Genomic DNA, 15937 nt, shown 5'->3' on the forward strand with positions numbered 1-15937 from the left:
GTAAGTTGTGTTGTTGTTGCTTTGAGAGGGTCAGTAGTTGTAGATGTATGTTCTGTTGTAGATGTTGAAGGAGTTGTGGTCATGTCTTCAGATGTAGATTTAAGTTGTATTGTTGTTGCTTTGAGAGGGTCAGTAGTTGTAGATGTATGTTCTGTTGTCGATGTTGAAGGAGTTGTGGTCATGTCTTCAGATGTAGATGTAAGTTGTGTTGTTGTTGCTTTGAGAGGGTCAGTAGTTGTAGATGTATGTTCTGTTGTAGATGTTGAAGGAGTTGTTGGCGTTGTTTCCATTATAGATGTAAGTTGTGTAGTTGTTGCTTTGAGAGGGTCAGAAGTTGTAGATGTATGTTCTGTTGTAGATGTTGAAGGAGTTGTTGGCGTTGTTTCCATTATAGATGTAAGTTTTGTTGTTGTTGCTTTGAGAGGGTCAGTAGTTGTAGATGTATGTTCTGTTGTAGATGTTGAAGAAGTTGTTGGCGTTGTTTCCATTATAGATGTAAGTTGTGTTGTTGCTGTAAGAGGGTCAGTTGTTGTAGATGTATGTTCTGTTGTAGATGTTAAAGGAGTTGTGGTCATGTCTTCAGATGTAGATGTAAGTTGTGTTGTTGGTGCTGTAAGAGGGGCAGTAGTTGTAGATGTATGTTCTGTTGTAGATGTTAAAGGAGTTGTGGTCATGTCTTCAGATGTAGATGTAAGTTGTGTTGTTGGTGCTGTAAGAGGGTCAGTAGTTGTAGATGTATGTTCTGTTGTAGATGTTAAAGGAGTTGTGGTCATGTCTTCAGATGTAGATGTAAGTTGTGTTGTTGGTGCTGTAAGAGGGGCAGTAGTTTTAGATGTATGTTCTGTTTTAGATGTTGAAGGAGTTGTTGGCGTTGTTTCCATTATAGATGTAAGTTGTGTTGTTGTTGCTGTAAGAGGGGCAGTAGTTGTAGATGTATGTTCTGTTGTAGATGTTGAAGGAGTTGTGGTCATGTCTTCAGATGTAGATGTAAGTTGTGTTGTTGTTGCTGTAAGAGGGGCAGTAGTTGTAGATGTATGTTCTGTTGTAGATGTTGAAGGAGTTGTGGTCATGTCTTCAGATGTAGATGTAAGTTGTGTTGTTGTTGCTGTAAGAGGGGCAGTAGTTGTAGATGTATGTTCTGTTGTAGATGTTGAAGGAGTTGTGGTCATGTCTTCAGATGTAGATGTAAGTTGTGTTGTTGTTGCTGTAAGAGGGTCAGTAGTTTTAGATGTATGTTCTGTTGTAGATGTTGAAGGAGTTGTTGGCGTTGTTTCCATTATAGATGTAAGTTGTGTTGTTGTTGCTGTAAGAGGGTCAGTAGTTGTAGATGTATGTTCTGTTGTAGATGTTGAAGGAGTTGTGGTCATGTCTTCAGATGTAGATGTAAGTTGTGTTGTTGTTGCTGTAAGAGGGTCAGTAGTTGTAGATGTATGTTCTGTTGTAGATGTTGAAAGAGTTGTGGTCATGTCTTCAGATGTAGATGTAAGTTGTGTTGTTGTTGCTTTCAGAGGGTCAGTAGTTGTAGATGTATGTTCTGTTGTAGATGTTGAAGGAGTTGTTGGCATTGTTTCCATTATAAATGTAAGTTGTGTTGTTGCTGTAAGAGGGTCAGTAGTTGTAGCTTTATGTTCTGTTGTAGATGTTGAAGGAGTTGTGGTCATGTCTTCAGATGTAGATGTAAGTTGTGTTGTTGTTGCTGTAAGAGGGTCAGTAGTTGTAGATGTATGTTCTGTTGTAGATGTTAAAGGAGTTGTGGTCATGTTTTCAGATGTAGATGTAAGTTGTGTTGTTGTTGCTGTAAGAGGGTCAGCAGTTGTAGATGTATGTTTTGTTGTAGATGTTAAAGGAGTTGTGGTCATGTTTTCAGATGTAGATGTAAGTTGTGTTGTTGTTGCTGTAAGAGGGGCAGTAGTTGTAGATGTATGTTCTGTTGTAGATGTTGAAGGAGTTGTTGGCATTGTTTCCATTATAAATGTAAGTTGTGTTGTTGCTGTAAGAGGGTCAGTAGTTGTAGATTTATGTTCTGTTGTAGATGTTGAAGGAGTTGTGGTCATGTCTTCAGATGTATATGTAAGTTGTGTTGTTGTTGCTGTAAGAGGGTCAGTATGTTCTGTTGTAGATGTTAAAGGAGTTGTGGTCATGTCTTCAGATGTAGATGTAAGTTGTGTTGTTGTTGCTGTAAGAGGGGCAGTAGTTGTAGATGTATGTTCTGTTGTAGATGTTGAAGGAGTTGTTGCCGTTGTTTCCATTATTGATGTAAGTTTTGTTGTTGTTGCTTTGAGAGGGGCAGTAGTTGTAGATGTATGTTCTGTTGTAGATGTTGAAGGAGTTGTTGGCGTTGTTTCCATTATAGATGTAAGTTGTGTTGTTGCTGTAAGAGGGTCAGTAGTTGTAGCTTTATGTTCTGTTGTAGATGTTGAAGGAGTTGTGGTCATGTCTTCAGATGTATATGTAAGTTGTGTTGTTGTTGCTGTAAGAGGGTCAGTATGTTCTGTTGTAGATGTTAAAGGAGTTGTGGTCATGTCTTCAGATGTAGATGTAAGTTGTGTTGTTGTTGCTGTAAGAGGGGCAGTAGTTGTAGATGTATGTTCTGTTGTAGATGTTGAAGGAGTTGTTGCCGTTGTTTCCATTATAGATGTAAGTTGTGTTGTTGTTGCTTTGAGAGAGTCAGTAGTTTTAGATGTATGTGTTGTTGTAGATGTTGAAGGAGTTGTTGGCGTTGTTTCCATTTTTGATGTAAGTTGTGTTGTTGTTGCTTTGAGAGGGGCAGTAGTTGTAGATGTATGTTCTGTTGAAGATGTTGAAGGAGTTGTTGGCGTTGTTTCCATTATAGATGTAAGTTGTGTTGTTGTTGCTTTAAGAGGGTCAGTAGTTGTAGATGTATGTTCTGTTGTAGATGTTGAAGGAGTTGTTGGCGTTGTTTCCATTATTGATGTAAGTTTTGTTGTTGTTGCTTTGAGAGGGGCAGTAGTTGTAGATGTATGTTCTGTTGTAGATGTTGAAGGAGTTGTTGGCGTTGTTTCCATTATAGATGTAAGTTGTGTTGTTGCTGTAAGAGGGTCAGTAGTTGTAGCTTTATGTTCTGTTGTAGATGTTGAAGGATTTGTGGTCATGTCTTCAGATGTAGATGTAAGTTGTGGTGTTGTTGCTGTAAGAGGGTCAGTAGTTGTAGATGTATGTTCTTTTGTAGATGTTAAAGGAGTTGTGGTCATGTCTTCAGATGTATATGTAAGTTGTGTTGTTGTTGCTGTAAGAGGGGCAGTAGTTGTAGATGTATGTTCTTTTGTAGATGTTAAAGGAGTTGTGGTCATGTCTTCAGATGTAGATGTAAGTTGTGTTGTTGTTGCTGTAAGAGGGGCAGTAGTTGTAGATGTATGTGTTGTTGTAGATGTTGAAGGAGTTGTTGGCGTTGTTTCCATTATAGATGTAAGTTGTGTTGTTGTTGCTGTAAGAGGGTCAGTAGTTATAGAAGTATGTTCTGTTGTAGATGTTGAAGGAGTTGTGGTCATGTCTTCAGATGTAGATGTAAGTTGTGTTGTTGTTGCTGTAAGAGGGTCAGTAGTTTTAGATGTATGTTCTGTTGTAGATGTTGAAGGAGTTGTGGTCATGTCTTCAGATGTAGATGTAAGTTGTCTTGTTGTTGCTGTAAGAGGGTCAGTAGTTGTAGATGTATGTTCTGTTGTAGATGTTGAAGGAGTTTTTGGCGTTGTTTCTATTATAGATGTAAGTTGTGTTGTTGCTTTGAGAGGGTCAGTAGTTTTAGATGTATGTTCTGTTGTAGATGTTGAAGGAGTTGTTGGCGTTGTTTCCATTATAGATGTAAGTTGTGTTGTTGCTTTGAGAGGGGCAGTAGTTTTAGATGTATGTTCTGTTGTAGATGTTGAAGGAGTTGTTGGCGTTGTTTCTATTATAGATGTAAGTTGTGTTGTTGCTTTGAGAGGGGCAGTAGTTTTAGATGTATGTTCTGTTGTAGATGTTGAAGGAGTTGTTGGCGTTGTTTCTATTATAGATGTAAGTTGTGTTGTTGCTGTAAGAGGGTCAGTAGTTGTAGATGTATGTTCTGTTGTAGATGTTGAAGGAGTTTTTGGCGTTGTTTCTATTATAGATGTAAGTTGTGTTGTTGCTGTAAGAGGGTCAGTAGTTTTAGATGTATGTTCTGTTGTAGATGTTGAAGGAGTTGTGGTCATGTCTTCAGATGTAGATGTAAGTTGTCTTGTTGTTGCTGTAAGAGGGTCAGTAGTTGTAGATGTATGTTCTGTTGTAGATGTTGAAGGAGTTTTTGGCGTTGTTTCCATTATTGATGTAAGTTGTGTTGTTGCTTTGAGAGGGGCAGTAGTTTTAGATGTATGTTCTGTTGTAGATGTTGAAGGAGTTGTTGGCGTTGTTTCCATTATAGATGTAAGTGGTGTTGTTGTTGCTTTGAGAGGGGCAGTAGTTGTAGATGTATGTTTTGTTTTAGATGTTGAAGGAGTTGTTGGCATTGTTTCCATTATTGATGTAAGTTGTGTTGTTGTTGTTGCTTTGAGAGGGGCAGTAGTTGTAGATGTATGTTTTGTTGTAGATGTTAAAGGAGTTGTGGTCATGTTTTCAGATGTAGATGTAAGTTGTGTTGTTGTTGCTGTAAGAGGATCAGCAGTTGTAGATGTATGTTTTGTTGTAGATGTTGAAGGAGTTGTTGGCGTTGTTTCCATTATTGATGTAAGTTGTGTTGTTGTTGTTGCTTTGAGAGGGGCAGTAGTTGTAGATGTATGTTTTGTTGTAGATGTTGAAGGAGTTGTTGGCGTTGTTTCCATTATTGATGTAAGTTGTGTTGTTGCTGTAAGAGAGTCAGCAGTTGTAGATGTATGTTTTGTTGTAGATGTTGAAGGAGTTGTTGGCGTTGTTTCCATTATTGATGTAAGTTGTGTTGTTGTTGTTGCTTTGAGAGGGTCAGTAGTTTTAGATGTATGTTCTGTTGTAGATGTTGAAGGAGTTGTTGGCGTTGTTTCCATCATAGATGTAAGTTGTGTTGTTGTTGCTTTGAGAGGGTCAGTAGTTGTAGATGTATGTTCTGTTGTAGATGTTGAAGGAGTTGTGGTCATGTCTTCAGATGTAGATGTAAGTTGTGTTGTTGTTGCTGTAAGAGGGTCAGTAGTTATAGATGTATGTTCTGTTGTAGATGTTGAAGGAGTTGTGGTCATGTCTTCAGATGTAGATGTAAGTTGTGTTGTTGTTGCTGTAAGAGGGTCAGTAGTTGTAGATGTATGTTCTGTTGTAGATGTTGAAGGAGTTGTGGTCATGTCTTCAGATGTAGATGTAAGTTGTGTTGTTGTTGCTGTAAGAGGGTCAGTAGTTTTAGATGTATGTTCTGTTGTAGATGTTGAAGGAGTTGTTGGCGTTGTTTCCATTATAGATGTAAGTGGTGTTGTTGTTGCTTTGAGAGGGGCAGTAGTTGTAGATGTATGTTTTGTTTTAGATGTTGAAGGAGTTGTTGGCGTTGTTTCCATTATTGATGTAAGTTGTGTTGTTGTTGTTGCTTTGAGAGGGGCAGTAGTTGTAGATGTATGTTTTGTTGTAGATGTTGAAGGAGTTGTTGGCATTGTTTCCATTATTGATGTAAGTTGTGTTGTTGCTGTAAGAGAGTCAGCAGTTGTAGATGTATGTTTTGTTGTAGATGTTAAAGGAGTTGTGGTCATGTTTTCAGATGTAGATGTAAGTTGTGTTGTTGTTGCTGTAAGAGGGTCAGCAGTTGTAGATGTATGTTTTGTTGTAGATGTTGAAGGAGTTGTTGGTGTTGTTTCCATTATTGATGTAAGTTGTGTTGTTGCTGTAAGAGAGTCAGCAGTTGTAGATGTATGTTTTGTTGTAGATGTTGAAGGAGTTGTGGTCATGTTTTCAGATGTAGATGTAAGTTGTGTTGTTGTTGCTGTAAGAGGGTCAGCAGTTGTAGATGTATGTTTTGTTGTAGATGTTGAAGGAGTTGTTGGCGTTGTTTCCATTATTGATGTAAGTTGTGTTGTTGTTGTTGCTTTGAGAGGGTCAGTAGTTTTAGATGTATGTTCTGTTGTAGATGTTGAAGGAGTTGTTGGCGTTGTTTCCATCATAGATGTAAGTTGTGTTGTTGTTGCTTTGAGAGGGTCAGTAGTTGTAGATGTATGTTCTGTTGTAGATGTTGAAGGAGTTGTGGTCATGTCTTCAGATGTAGATGTAAGTTGTGTTGTTGTTGCTGTAAGAGGGTCAGTAGTTATAGATGTATGTTCTGTTGTAGATGTTGAAGGAGTTGTGGTCATGTCTTCAGATGTAGATGTAAGTTGTGTTGTTGTTGCTGTAAGAGAGTCAGTAGTTTTAGATGTATGTTCTGTTGTAGATGTTGAAGGAGTTGTGGTCATGTCTTCAGATGTAGATATAAGTTGTGTTGTTGTTGCTGTAAGAGGGTCAGTAGTTGTAGATGTATGTTCTGTTGTAGATGTTGAAGGAGTTGTTGGCGCTGTTTCCATTATAGATGTAAGTTGTGTTGTTGTTGCTGTAAGAGGGTCAGTAGTTTTAGATGTATGTTCTGTTGTAGATGTTGAAGGAGTTGTTGGCGTTGTTTCCATTATAGATATAAGTTGTGTTGTTGTTGCTTTGAGAGGGGCAGTAGTTGAAGATGTATGTTCTGTTGAAGATGTTGAAGGAGTTGTTGGCGTTGTTTCCATTATAGATGTAAGTTGTGTTGTTGTTGCTGTAAGAGGGTCAGTAGTTGTAGATGTATGTTCTGTTGTAGATGTTGAAGGAGTTGTGGTCATGTCTTCAGATGTAGATGTAAGTTGTGTTGTTGTTGCTGTAAGAGGGGCCGTAGTTGTAGATGTATGTTCTGTTGTAGATGTTGAAGGAGTTTTTGGCGTTGTTTCCATTATTGATGTAAGTTGTGTTGTTGTTGCTTTGAGTGGGGCAGTAGTTGTAGATGTATGTTTTGTTGTAGATGTTGAAGGAGTTGTTGGCGTTGTTTCCATTATAGATGTAAGTTGTGTTGTTGTTGCAGTAAGAGGGTCAGTAGTTGTAGATGTATGTTCTGTTGTAGATGTTGAAGGAGTTGTTGGCGTTGTTTCCATTATTGATGTAAGTTGTGTTGTTGTTGTTGCTTTGAGAGGGGCAGTAGTTGTAGATGTATGTTTTGTTTTAGATGTTGAAGGAGTTGTTGGCGTTGTTTCCATTATTGATGTAAGTTGTGTTGTTGCTGTAAGAGAGTCAGCAGTTGTAGATGTATGTTTTGTTGTAGATGTTAAAGGAGTTGTGGTCATGTTTTCAGATGTAGATGTAAGTTGTGTTGTTGTTGCTGTAAGAGGGTCAGCAGTTGTAGATGTATGTTTTGTTGTAGATGTTGAAGGAGTTGTTGGCGTTGTTTCCATTATTGATGTAAGTTGTGTTGTTGTTGTTGCTTTGAGAGGGGCAGTAGTTGTAGATGTATGTTTTGTTGTAGATGTTGAAGGAGTTGTTGGCGTTGTTTCCATTATTGATGTAAGTTGTGTTGTTGTTGTTGCTTTGAGAGGGGCAGTAGTTGTAGATGTATGTTTTGTTGTAGATGTTGAAGGAGTTGTTGGCGTTGTTTCCATTATTGATGTAAGTTGTGTTGTTGTTGCTGTAAGATGGGCAGTAGTTGTATTTTCTGTTGTAGATGTTGAAGGAGTTGTGGTCATGTCTTCAGATGTAGATGTAAGTTGTGTTGTTGTTGCTGTAAGAGGGGCAGTAGTTGTAGATGTATGTTTTGTTGTACATGTTGAAGGAGTTGTTGGCGTTGTTTCCATTATAGATGTAAGTTGTGTTGTTGTTGCTTTGAGAGGGTCAGTAGTTGTAGATGTATGTTCTGTTGTAGATGTTGAAGAAGTAGTGGTCATGTCTTCAGGTGTAGATGTAAGTTGTGTTGTTGTTGCTGTAAGAGGGTCAGTAGTTTTAGATGTATGTTCTGTTGTAGATGTTGAAGGAGTTGTTGGCGTTGTTTCCATCATAGATGTAAGTTGTGTTGTTGTTGCTGTAAGATGGTCAGTAGTTGTAGATGTATGTTCTGTTGTAGATGTTGAAGGAGTTGTGGTCATGTCTTCAGATGTAGATGTAAGTTGTGTTGTTGTTGCTGTAAGAGGGGCAGTAGTTGTAGATGTATGTTCTGTTGTAGATGTTGAAGGAGTTGTGGTCATGTCTTCAGATGTAGATGTAAGTTGTGTTGTTGTTGCTGTAAGAGAGTCAGTAGTTTTAGATGTATGTTCTGTTGTAGATGTTGAAGGAGTTGTTGGCGCTGTTTCCATTATAGATGTAAGTTGTGTTGTTGTTGCTGCTGTAAGAGGGGCAGTAGTTGTAGATGTATGTTCTGTTGTAGATGTTGAAGAAGTAGTGGTTATGTCTTCAGGTGTAGATGTAAGTTGTGTTGTTGTTGCTGTAAGAGGATCAGTAGTTGTAGATGTATGTTCTGTTGTAGATGTTGAAGGAGTTGTTGGCGTTGTTTCCATTATTGATGTAAGTTGTGTTGTTGTTGCTGTAAGAGGGTCAGTAGTTGTAGATGTATTTTCTGTTGTAGATGTTGAAGGAGTTGTTGGCGTTGTTTCCATTATTGATGTAAGTTGTGTTGTTGTTGCTGTAAGAGGGTCAGTAGTTGTAGATGTATTTTCTGTTGTAGATGTTGAAGGAGTTATTGGCGTTGTTTCCATTATAGATGTAAGTTGTGTTGTTGTTGCTTTGAGAGGGTCAGTAGTTGTAGATGTATGTTCTGTTGTAGATGTTGAAGGAGTTGTTGGCGTTGTTTCTATTATAGATGTAAGTTGTGTTGTTGCTTTGAGAGGGTCAGTAGTTGTAGATGTATGTTCTGTTGTAGATGTTGAAGGAGTTGTGGTCATGTCTTCAGATGTAGATGTAAGTTGTGTTGTTGTTGCTGTAAGATGGTCAGTAGTTGTAGCTTTATGTTCTGTTGTAGATGTTGAAGGAGTTGTGGTCATGTCTTCAGATGTAGATGTAAGTTGTGTTGTTGTTGCTGTAAGAGGGGCAGTAGTTGTAGATGTATGTTCTGTTGTAGATGTTGAAGGAGTTGTTGGAGTTGTTTCCATTATAAATGTAAGTGTTGTTGCTGTAAGACAGGCAGTAGTTGTAGGTGTATTAATCTCTATTTTTATAAGAAAGGGTTCATCTCCATTTCTCTTTGCTGCCCGTGATTTACATGCATATAACTTGAGTTTGCATGTGGTCATTTTGAAATCAAAATAATAGTGAGGGATAATGTACATCTAGCCGGCTGTTATCTCAGAATAAACCCCCTTCAGGTGTGTGTGTGTGTGTGTGTGTGTGTGTGTGTGTGTGTGTGTGTGTGTGTGTGTGTGTGTGTGTGTGTGTGTGTGTGTGTGTGTGTGTGTGTGTGTGTGTGTGTGTGTGTGTGTGTGTGTGTGTGTGTGTGTGTGTGTGTGTGTGTGTGAGTGTGTGTCTGTGTGTGAGTGAGTGAGTGAGTGAGTGAGTGAGTGAGTGAGAGAGAGAGTGTGTGTGAGGGATAATGTACATCTAGCCGGTTGTGATCTCAGAATAAACTCGACAGGGTGATAAGGATCAAATCTTCATCAGCGTGAAGGGGTTTACACACACACACACACACACACACACACACACACACACACACACACACACCTGAATGGTTTTTTTCTGAGATAATCGGCTGTACATTATCCGCTTATTACACGGATACTTGCCACATAAGTAAATAATTAGACACGAAATATTGATCTGAGTTGAAATATGTTATTAGCTCTTTAAACGCACAGCTTCTGAGTGAGCAGTTTCAGCGGCGAGATCACACTAGACGGACATTTCAGAGATACGGTATACAGTCATAACACTTATTACACAGCATTTCAACATATAAGTAATTATGGAGATCAGAGATATTGATATTTCAGATTAAACTGTTTTAAAATCGTGCCTGTTTGTATCTTATAATCCAACAGTGAACAAAACAATAGACACAAAATGGCCGCCACTGCGTTTGTGTGAAACGAGAGAGAGCGAGTCCACCATACTGGATGGCATAATTAAATAACTGTACACAAAATATTGATTCGACTGAGTTTTAATATTTTATTAGTTCACCAAACGCAAAACTTCCACCGTTCCCAGCGAGCGTAGCGTTGCTAACTTCAGTGACCCGGATGAGCCTGTGTTTCTGTGCTCAGCGGTTGTTATCTGGGAATAATATATCGCTGTATGGTGTGATTGACCAATCAGAATCAAGTATTCCACAGAACCGTGTAATAAGTGTAATTGATGCATTTCATTTTGGCACTAAATCGTTATACTGGAACATTTTGTTCCTTTACTGTAAGTTGCTTTGGATGAAAGCGTCTGCTTAATTCATATTTGTAAAATTGTTGTTCATGTTTTTATTTTAATGGATGGAGCAGATGAAAGAGATATTATACATATATACATATACAGTACAGGTCAAAAGTTTGGACACATTACTATTTTTAATGTTTTTGAAGGAAGTTTCTTCTGCTCATCAAGCCTGCATTTATTTGATCAAAAATACAGAAAAAAAAAGTAATATTGTGATATATTATTACAATTTAATATAATTGGTTTTCAATTTATTATACTTTAAAATTATCATTTATTTCTGTGATGCAAAGCTGAATTTTCAGGATCATTACTCCAGTCTATCACATGATCCTTTAGAAATCATTCTAATATGATGATTCATTATCAAAGTTGGAAACAGTTCTGCTGCTTAATATTTTTTCATAAACTGTGATACTTTTTTTAGGATACTTTGATGAATAAAAAGTAAAAAAATAAAAATAAAAAAAAGAAGCAAATGTTTTAAAAATAGAAATCTTTTGTAACAGCAATATCCACTACTGGTCAGTCATTTGGGGTCAGTAATTTTTTTCTTTCTTTTTTTGAAATAAATCAATACTTTTATTCAGCAAGGATGTGTTACATTGATAAAAAGTGATAGTAAAGAAGATTTATATTATTAGAAAATATGTTTTTATTTTGAATAAATGCAGTTCTTTTTAACCTTTTATTCATCAAATATATTAGTCAGCAGAACTGTGTCCAACACTCATAATAAATCATCATATTAGAATGATTTCTAAAGGATCATGTGATAGACTGGAGTAATGATCCTGAAAATCCTGAAATGCATCACAGGAATAAATGATAATTTAAAGTATAATAAATTGAAAACCAATTATTTTAAATTGTAATAATATATCACAATATTACATTTTTTTCTGTATTTTTGATCAAATAAATGCAGGCTTGATGAGCAGAAGAAACTTCTTTCAAAAACATTAAAAATAGTAATGTGTCCAAACTTTTGGCCTGTACTGTATATGTATAAAAGTTTGTTTGAACCTTTCAGTGCTCATGTACATAAAATAGATCAATTGAAATATTATAGATACTGAACTCCTAACATATCTTTAAGAGGGACGTCATTCTGTGCCATCACGTCTCGTAGTTTAGCAGAAGTGCCTTGATCATTACTCACCGCAGAAGAGCAGGAATGCTGCATTATAGCCCATGGGAATCTGCATGCTCTCCACATCTGGAACAGCAAGTGTCACTGTATCAGCGTGGATTATTCCCACATTTTGATTACAATCACGGTCATATTTTCCCATATGTTCATCTCTGGGAACGCACTAATACAAGAACTGGCTCTCTGAGAGCATCATTCATTTGCACACTCACTCTGTGATGTTTCAGCAACGGATTCACTGGAATTATTCAAATCAGATTCATCATTTGATTACATAACTGCAAGGAAATGTTCAACAAATATATCCTTGTGTGAAAAACAATGACAATGACTTTAACTCGTGTTCGGCTGTATAGTGATCTCACCTCTGGGACTATAAGACTGTAATCGACCCCTATAATTCATTCATCACGATATTGAATCGTCTGATGATTATTAAAGATTACTGTTTCAAGTCAACAAATGTAGGATATGATTCTGATTCAAGATTACGAGGAACATGAATTTATGATGTAATCATTCATAATAAACACATTTTCAGTGTTGACTTCATGACTGTTAAACATTTGTTTTCTTGAAGAAATTATGACAGAAATATGTTATTATTAAGTAGAATGTACTTTTCTTTTCTTTTTTATTTCACACAATATCACACACATTTCTGTCTATGTTTTAATCACAGCACTTTGTTTACCAAAAACAGAAAAGGAATTTATATATTTTTTTTGTTTGATTACATTTTAAAAAGCTAAATTAAATGTAGTTTTATGCATTCATTTCAGTACAACCTTTTATATATATATATATAATACATTTCTATTCAATCATAAAACACAGAATCCAGACAAATTTAAATGGACAACAACAACAGTTCTGAAAAGGTAAAACATTTCATCCACAGATCACAGTGTGTACACCGTCATTAAGGTGAATATCTATACAATTATGAGTTATTATAGTTATTAAACACCTTTGTTTCCTCGCACGTTTGACACCAGAGATCATATATACAGGAGACTCGAGCGTAAACACTAGTAATGCAGTGACAGGGTTTTAACAGTATATCAGTGTGAATGAAAGCATCTTTTCAGCTGTAGAAGTCAGCCATCAGGAAGAGGAAACTCAGCAGACAGAAATCACATTCTTAAGATTCTTCTTTACTCACCAGATGCAGAGCAAAACTATACAAAAGAAGTGTAATAAGTATTAATCAGCCGTGCCAGGGGAGATCTGGCTGTGAAGATATCATGAATATCATATATCATATCATAGATCCCCTCTTCAAAAACCACACAATATTTAACGCAGTCTTTAATGTTTGCAAACCTTTTGGATTTCTAAACAGGAACAGAGAGAGAAACGGGAACCTGCTGGATGAGGATTTTCCCGTTTAGAAAGCCGTCATGTAAATAACTCTCACAATCTTTGCATATTTTAACAAAAGTGTCTTTGTTCTGCAGCGCCACAGATGAAGCGCGTGCACATCAACTCTCCCACGCCTCGAGCTTCGCTGTTGTTGATCCTCGCAAATATATAAAGATGGAGCATTTGATTCAGTGCATTATACACTAAATATATGATATGTATTACATGGCTTGGTCTGTCATTTCTTGATAATTCTGTGAAGTATAACACACCGTTGCCATGAACAACAGAGCGTTGCTATGGACGCGCAGGATTCTAACCGTAGAGACGGAACGGACTATTTTCTTTAGCGGAAGCAATACAATCGTTTTTAAATCAATAAACTCCTTTCTAAATCAATATTGTGTGTCAAATTATTGATTTATTTGGTAGGTAGCCATGTAATAAGCGGGATAATGTAGAACATTACATTATAAAGGGGTTGTTATAGCGAATACAACCCCTTCAGGCTGACTCAAGACCCTTGTATTCGCTATAACACCCCTCTCGCGCTACATTATATAGGCTATATATGTTGCTTGTGTTACTCAGCACATAATTGTCTCTTCAAATACCTGAAGCATGCGTGTTAAAATAACTTCTTTTGTTTTTTAATTAGAACCTTTTACTGTCAGTCCTTTATGCAGTGAAGAGAAGTCGATGTATCAGGTAAATAATAGCAGGGTGTGTGTGTCACGGAAATCAACATTCACATGATTTCTGTCATTCTCCACAGAACGCAAACAAACCTTTCCTCAGTCATAGTGATATGCTGAAAAACCTGAAGAGAACGATCGCCGTTTCGAGAAGAGCATTCACTGCGCACTGCAGGATTTGATCAGGAAGATTACATTAATAACATATTTATATGATGATAATTATATGATTTTTATTTGCAATAAATAGCTGTCCGTACGTGTGTCTTTTGTTGCCACTGCGGTTCACGATCATGTGATGAGTGAGCTTTATAAGAGTGTTTGTTCGGCTAAAGTCCTAATGCCCGAGGGGAAGGAAACAGGTTCAAACACACTAATAAACTTCATGTGATTGTGTGTGTGTTTGTCAGTCATACATTAATGAACCCGGTTAGATTTGTGTAATAGCCCTTATAAACTGAATGTGTTTTGAAGAGCATCCTATAATGGTTTTTGGGATATTGCCTTTCGCAAGTGTGTAATAGAGATGTTTGTGTCTGCAAAGTTTCACGGATCAAAAGTGCAGATAAATTGAGTTTTTGAGTCCCATCTTTCAAAACCCATATTTTTCGCAAAGTTTTATATTCATAAGAAAAAAATAACTCAAAAGAAACCCTCATATATTACCTTTTATAACACCGATCTTACAATATACTTTGAAACAATAAAAAATGTAAAGCTTTTCAAGATCGTGTAACTGCTCTAATATTATATAGCACTTTTTATCCCAGTAGTTTGTTTAATTTATTATTCGTGTCATTTTAAATTTTTACACATTTTATATTGTATTTGTGTTATTATTTATTATTGTGTAAAAAACGAAACAAAAAAAGTGATTCCAGTCTCATTTCTTTGAACCTGTATGTTTATAACTCATTTGCATAACGCCCACAGATCTGCTACTGGGAAACAACATGTTAAAATGTAAAGTAAAAACTGAAAGTGTATTTTGACCTCGGATGCTTGTAAACCTATTGCAGGAGACTCCAAAACAAAGTGAAGAGCCTCTAAAACAGCATTATTACGGGCACTAACCAGCAATAACATCCTTATCATCATACATTTTAACTAACCCAGCTTATAACAACTTCCTCAAAACCTATTTGAGAATTTTTGTAAATATTTGTGTGGTTTTTCCTCCCACATTGTTACACTTGTGGTTTTCCGGGTCAAAAAAATGACTGGCCTAGTTAACACAGGTTTGGTATTTATTGTTGAGGCGTTTTGATCGTAGGCCAATTACTAAATGCTATCTTTATGTAGGCCGCTCATTTTTGACACAAGAGTGACTGTGCAATTTTGTACAAAATGAAAGCATTTTAAAACAAACGTTCAGCTGAAACATTAAAGCATGTGCAGATATTTCACTGATTTTGTCCACACATAATGTTTTTCACTCAAAAACTGAGGCTTGACATGAGCTTAGGTCAATGAGGCGTACGATCTGTCAGATCCAGTAACTAGATGTAGTGTTTAAGTGAAAGTTAAAGTGTCAGTTAGCTGACGTTCATGTTGGCAAGTGTTGAACAATGACTGAACACTAGAAGCTTTGTTCTTCTAACTACACCCTCTGTAACACCTGTAAAGCACCAGTGCTCTCCCTGAAATCCCAGTGAATCCGAGAAACATTTCCAGATCACATTAACTGCAAAAATGTGAAACTTTCTTTCTCCTGTAGAACACAAAATATGATGTTTCACAGTTTTGGTTACCTTTGACTTCCATTGAATGGACAAAAAAAAAAAAAACACTTCCTCTTCCTAAAAAATATATTCCTCTATTATCCACAGAAAAAAAGAAGGTCATGCAGGTTTGGAAAGGCGGTGTATGTAAATGATGACAGAATGATCAGTTTTGGGGTGAACTGTCCCTCGAAGACCTGTAGAGCCCTGTCTTACACCCAGCGCAACTGACTTTGTACAGTGACGCATGTGTCATTTATATTTTGCACCCGACGCACAGCGGACTTTTCCCTCCACAGACGCACGTCGGTAAACTAGGGAATGAACTTGCGCTCCCGGGGGCGGTTCAGCGAAAAGAGGAGGCGTGTTCCGGCGCAAACGTTCCCTGGTGCTATTATGCAGTTTCAGAAAACAATTCTGCGTTATTCAGTGGCGCGTTCAGATGCTATTTTAAGGGCGCATGCTTGGCCATAATGTAGCGTGTGCACAACACACACAAACTTTGCTTCTCTCATCTACACAGAAGCAGCAGTTCACATTTTTGCAAACCATACATTATTACCAGGAAAAATATTACCACATGAGGGAAATCATTGTTGTGTCCATGAAGATGTGGAAAAATAGGCATAAATCTAGCTTACACATTTACCCAAATTATCATACGCCTGTTTAACCGAAGC

General features: G+C 37.1%; 1 long non-coding RNA gene across 1 annotated transcript; it reads right to left on the bottom strand.

Annotated features, from left to right (window-relative positions):
* Positions 1-8945: 8945 nt before the first annotated feature.
* On the bottom strand, positions 8946-13501 carry LOC309492693. Its single transcript, XR_014203660.1, has 3 exons — positions 12642-13501; positions 11486-11542; positions 8946-9070 (listed from the first exon to the last, which is right to left on the bottom strand). It is a non-coding gene; the product is annotated as an uncharacterized lncRNA (long non-coding RNA).
* Positions 13502-15937: the final 2436 nt, after the last annotated feature.

This window comes from Leuciscus leuciscus (genome assembly GCF_965113295.1).
Source record: "Leuciscus leuciscus genome assembly, chromosome: 2".
Taxonomy (NCBI): Eukaryota; Metazoa; Chordata; class Actinopteri; order Cypriniformes; family Leuciscidae; genus Leuciscus; species Leuciscus leuciscus.